General features: G+C 35.5%; 1 long non-coding RNA gene across 2 annotated transcripts in view; it reads left to right on the top strand.

The window, feature by feature from the left end:
* Window positions 1-1,059: 1,059 nt before the first annotated feature.
* The window catches only part of LOC144972910 (uncharacterized), a 27,691-nt gene continuing 22,469 nt past the window's right edge, over window positions 1,060-6,281 (top strand). Inside the window, exon 1 of one of the 2 annotated variants that reach the window (XR_013645449.1) lies at window positions 1,060-1,110. This is a non-coding gene — a long non-coding RNA (uncharacterized LOC144972910). Of the gene's footprint in view, window positions 1,111-1,150; window positions 1,191-6,281 lie in introns of those variants that run through there. The other variant, XR_013645448.1, reaches the window with a different exon arrangement.

Genomic DNA, 6,281 nt, shown 5'->3' with positions numbered 1-6,281 from the left:
TAGTTACTGGACATGTATTTAAAACCTTAAATTAATCTATTATTATTATTATTATTATTATTATTATTATTATTATTATTATTCATTATTATATTAAAAAAAAAAAACAACGGTACCAGTCAATGTGTTATCGACTTGCATGTATATGTAAACTTCGATTGTTATCATTTTATAATATTTTATCATTATCATAAGAGTATTCGTTTAACGCGTCTTTGTCATTTTATTAGGGTTTTTTTCTGCTTCTTTTTTGTTTTTGTTTTTTTTTTGGTTTGTTTTTGTTCTTTTTCAAAAACTTCCTGTCCCATCATTGTTTATGTCTATTTACCTTATCTACGCCATTCACACTACACATCTCTCATTCGTTCTTAGTGTCTTATTCGTCGTGTTTTGTTGATAAAGGGGAAATCAGAAACGTCCACAGTATGTCTTCGTCTATTAAATTGAGGCTTACAATTCAACACTTATCGTTATTTTTTCCTTCGAGCTTCAAGCAGCAACATTTTCATTAATTAACCAGCAGCGCCAACGGAGGTGCATAAAAATGGTGCGTTTTTGTACACCTCCAGTGAAGATGCATAAAAACGGTGCCAAACACCACCAAACATGATCACCAGAGCACTGTACTGTAAGGTAAGTTCTCGATATCAGGATCGTCTTTCAACTCTGCTCACGTCTGCTACTTCAGGTTTATTATCGCAGTTGATTTTCTTACCACAACCTGTTTTCACACACGGACAACTATATGCTGCTGTGCCACGGGTCAGAGGCTATAGCGGCTTACACTTCATGTTGGGCCACACAGAAAAATCAACAGAGGATGTACCAAGTTGCACAGACAACGTTGTTTACCAATCTGCCCTCATTAAATGATGGTGGTTATAATATCGAATGAAAATAGTTCCTTCCCCGCGAAATTGCGGGCTTTTTACTAGAATCTTGAAATAATATTATTCATCGACTCTTTAAAAAAAAAAAAAGATCTTCTTTGCGAAACATTTTCCGTACTTGATCTAATTCGTTTTTAAACTTCTCTCCACTCTCTAATGCATAAAGAGGCGAAGATTATAATAGATGTATAATATAGAAACAAAATGGCTGCAAGACAAGGTAAATATTGTCAAGACCAGAGGTCAAGTCAAGTCAGTTAGCTTTAACTAAAGTAATGTTAACCTTCAACTCGATAAGAGGTTTGAATTCGAAGTTTGCAATCAGAGGAATTAATTAAATTCATGGTCATAGGTTTTCTAACTCAATTTATAGACCAATGCCAACTGAACTGATTAGAATTAGGTTAGAGTTAGGACGTCGTAGGCTTACAGTACAGGCACTTTGCCTTTGATAAAATTTTCAAACTCAAAATATCTTGATTTGACTCAGTCAGGGGGATGGGACTTGAAAAAACATAAAATTTGATACCTTATTTGTTTCTCTACGACCTACGGTTCCAGAGTTATTTATATTTTTCTACTGAAATTTTTTGTCAACTTTACAGACACAGAGAGAATCTGTGATCTCACTGCTGCCTCACTCAAAACCAGCATCTCGCGGCGATCGGGAAATTTTGAGTCTTGCAGTCAACATGGCCCACTTATTGTTTTCAGTAATTTTGTTTCAATTAAAAAATAAATGGCAAGTGTTAGATATCATTTTAAAGGTCAGAAAATAAGCTTTATTTTCATATAAATCATTTTCATGTATGGAAAGTATGGAAAAAATTAATGATAAACGAAAATGGAAAAAAATATGAGGTTTTTGTACTAATAAGTGGGGTTGGTCGTGTCCTTCGTTATGTACAGTCCCGCTCATAGGTTATGTGACGTCACGGGCGCCGGCCCAGAACGAAGCGAGCGGAGAAGCAAGCGAGAGAGAGAGAAAGAGGCGAAGTGGTAGTGTGTCAGTAGTAATTTATGTAGGTATGCATATTAGTTCTTTGAGTGTGTTCGTGCGTGTGTTTAAATTTTTAGTCTGTTGTGTTTTGTTTGTTTGTTGTTGTTTATTTGTTTACTAAATCTTCAACCATATACTTGAATCTATTATTTAGCTAATGAACAGCTGATCCTTCTCATCTGAGTTACTGAATAATAATTCAGCTGCGGGCTTTGAACCGCCATAGGCTATGCACAAAATACTGAATCAACAACAAAAACAATAAGAACAAAACAATCTCCACACCAACATCAAAACGGTGTAAATGCAAATTTAAAAAAAAGAAGTGCGAAAATTATAGGACAAAATTAAATGGTAAATTTGCTGTACCAGCCAACTAGATAAATAAACTTGCGACTCTTCTTATTGTGTGCATTTCCTAAGGCCCATTAAAAAGATCTTGGTTGTAATAATATGTCATAATTAATAGTACTTTTGTCCATTCTGGTGAACATCATAAAAGGAAAAACTGCCTGGCACATCTTTTGCCTAAGCTCAATAAGGTCTTCAAAAAATAATTCCTGGTAGGTATTAGACATCTATATCCTTTTGGTGAATGTTTTTAACTTTCTTGTACTGTCATTTCCTTCTCTATCTGACAATTTCTTAGAGTAATTGTTGAGTAAAATATTGATTGTGGGTTTCAATGCTTTCTTCAGGGTTTCCTCCAGACTTGTTTCACACGACTCACAATTAAACCAGTGAAATCCTTTTCTATTCAGGTGACTCAGTGTCAGCTCCGTCATGACACGTCTTTGGTTCTTACATCTTAAAAATCTATCCTCGGTTTCTTTATTCCCAATGATCACTTGAAATATCATGAAAATAATTGTGACAATGTCCAAAACGGTTTGCGATGGCCAGACTAGTCCTCCTCTGTCAAGAGTTTGAAGATAACAGTAATTGTCGTCGAGCTCCAGATTCAACCTTTTCTCTTGAACTATAATTTCAGACCTGCACATTTCACAGGATGTCGTTTTACATAATTTTGATGCTGCGTAACCAGCAATAAAAACAAGAACTTGGGACTGTTGAGGTGTAATGTCAATGCTCTCACATTCTTGAAGGCAATTTAAAAAAGAATCAAATTCGTTGTTACTTGATTGGATGTCTAAAGAAGAATCAGTGTGTATGGTGTCTGTCAAATCTTTCAAAGCGATCGTTCCTTTTGATGCAGATACAAGGGTCAATACACTCATCAGTTTTAACTTTTTCTCACCTTCTAATACTTGTCTTACTGATACATGATAATTGGATCCACTAAGCTGGCGATACTGACTAAAACGAAATTCGAGATTGTCTGTTTGAAACTTTCCAAGGAGAATGTATCGAAAATTTTTATTAGTGAGCAAATGTTGACAAAGCTCAATAATAGACTTGATGGTATGTGTCAAAGCAAACATGGTCTCATTAGAAAGGCATCCTGCTCTTGGTCTGGATAGCGAAGATTCATCCCAAGCCTCAAGCCAGTTAACAACATCAGAGAGAAAATTGACATTCTTGTCATCCATCTGTCTAATGGGTTGACAATCATCATTTCGAAGTCGAACATATTTCATGGGGTGTTTTACATTAAGAATGGTCCACAGTTTGGAAATAATATTGATGAATTCGATTGTTCCTTTTGTGTCCACATTCCACTCTTCCTCGTAATGACTGAGGGCCACAGCATTCCTGACATCAAAAACTTTCATCATGAGATTGACATTTTGCCTCTCTGTATTTGTGGGGTACATAGATTTGTTATTGAGTGCAGGGGCTAACTTTACTGGTGATGATTTTTCTGTGTTGTAGAGTTTACGTAAATGATAAAATGCAGCTCGCATCGTCTTGTCGTGCTGTGTAAAAGAAGGCAAAATAAATGTTTTCTCTGCATCTAACTGAGAAAGCCAGTTGTTTCTAATGCATTTCAATAAATGGACTGAATCGAAAAGAAAAAATAATTTCTGGGATGGATCATCTGGATGTGGAATCCATGGCTTCAATGTTTTTCCACACATTGAAGTAAAGCAGTTTCTATTTATTCTGTTGTTGTCGGATATAAGGCAAATGACAGTGAAGCCGACCTTGTGGAGCATTGACAATACACGACATGTATACATTTGGAGTGTGTCAGCGTTGATATTCTTCACTGGAACAATAGCAGCGACATCTTTATTTTTTTTAAAATAAGATGCCAACATAAAAACTTGGACAGTTGAGGCCTCAGTTGATGATTGGTTTAATGCCATGCCCTCCATCTTTCCACCAGTGTATGATATATTGTGAGCAACATGAATTTCATCAATCATTAAAATGACAGTCCGTTCTTCTTCTCTCAGATTTTGACATTTTTGTTGTAAGTAATTAACATGGTTTGGCTCACAGTTGATTCCACTTCCTACGTTAAAAACAGAGGAAAGTTTTCTCAAGTATGAAATACTGGGCAGTGTTAATAGATTATTTCTGATAAGAGAATATGTAGAGGATGATGATGCATACATTTGAAATGCAAAGAGTAAAGTATCACATGAATATCTCTTCTGATGAGAAAAGCATAACTTTAGCTGGTCCATCAAAAACAGGAGCTTTTTCTTTAGACATATTTCTTCTTCGTCAATTTCATCAAGACTGGAACACGTTTCATACAAGGCATCGATATGGATTTCAATTTTCTTCATGTTGTTATCGACTGAACTTGAAGACGAAAAGTGTGACATTAAATTTTCAAACTGTGACCATCGTTCAAGAATGCAAGGCAAACGTCCAAAAATCCATTTTAGTTTTTTATCAGGTATTCGAACTGAAAGTCAAAAAGGGGGAAAAACAAACAACTAGAACCGATTTTCTTTGCAGAAAAATAGTGACAAATAAAGAAATGAGCTATGTAACACATTATATTATAATATCTTAACTATCATTTCTCATACTCTCCCCCATTGTACAATTAAATACTAAAATAGAGAAAGCCTTTATAATTACCGAGGAACGACAAAGATATATCATAACGAATGGCAACCATTGTTGTTGTTACTCCATGCCACTTGGAAATGGAATGCGAGATCAAACTTAGGTTTGGCAAAAGTACTATCACAAACGTCATATTCAAAAAGGTTGTATTGAAATTAAAGTCAACTTATGACAATGATTTGATAAACTGACTTCATGGGCTCTAATTCGATGGTTCAGACGGGCTAGTTTTTGTCACCCTTTTTTACTACAGCCATTTTTACTAATCACTTTAACTCTCTTAAACTTCCATGTATTCATGGGAAATATCCTTACGGATATTAAACTATAACTTATTCAAAGAAATTATTACCTCCATTATCAGTGAAGACTTCAACTTGAAGATTGGAGTGAATTCTAATTGAAGACTTTAGAACAGGAGGGGTCTCACTATTGACAATTGAGGTGTCGTGAATGTAGTAAAAGCTGATATATTCCAGTCCTGTGCTGTCCTTACAGATCCTGTGAATCCAGTTTTCTTTAGAATATTTTTTCAGGTTTTCTGTAAAGTCTGAGAATGTTTTGATTGTGTCCATCTCGATCCAGTCAATATAGGATTGTTCATTCCTTCTTTCCTCTTCAGCACGCCTGTCGTCTGGTTTTTTTCCTTTTGGGGGGAGGTTCAGATGACAAATAGGCCGGACAATTAGGGAATATTGAGGGGTACGCATCACTCGTAAGTTTTGGTAATTGTCTTTCAACAGACAAAATACTACCGTCGGGTCGTGTCACAGAATCAACTTTAATAATAAATTTTTCTATGAAATGTTTAGCACATACAACAGAACGTTTACTGGGGAAGAAATCGTCTCTGGGAATTTTTTTGAGCCACAACTGTTTTCTGTCAGTATCTACAGGAAATCTAAATACAGACACATTCTCAGTCTCACCACGATAATTACTCCGACATCCAGGCACACAACACTTATCCGGCATTGTTGAACAAATTGATAATAATATCTCAATAACAAAACACTTGCATTTGTAACGGAGTCATGGAATTAAAACTATTAAAATACAATTTCTTGAATACACAAAGCGAAGATATAAAAATCAAGAACATTAAAACCAGCTTTCTGAACACATGGAGCAAGGATAAAACAACAAACACGAATTATTTATTATTAAATTTAAATCTCCCGCATCGTTTGTGTATAGGATAATATTATTGTTGTGTAGGTACTGTGTAATGCTGTGTTGCCTCTCACTCTATCTTCGCTCACTGAGCCGGAGGCTGTGACGTCACTGTCTCGGTTCACCATGCATGAGCGGGACTTCACTTAACGAAGGATACGGGTTGGTGGCGGGAAAAATAAAATAATGAGCGAGTATATAAATTTTGATGAAATTTGGCAGAGATATAT

This window comes from Berghia stephanieae, chromosome 5 (assembly GCF_034508935.2).
Source record: "Berghia stephanieae isolate SIO BIC M18660-M18661 chromosome 5, UCSD_Bste_1.3, whole genome shotgun sequence".
NCBI lineage: Eukaryota > Metazoa > Mollusca > Gastropoda > Nudibranchia > Aeolidiidae > Berghia > Berghia stephanieae.
This window is presented reverse-complemented; position numbering and strand designations above follow the sequence as displayed.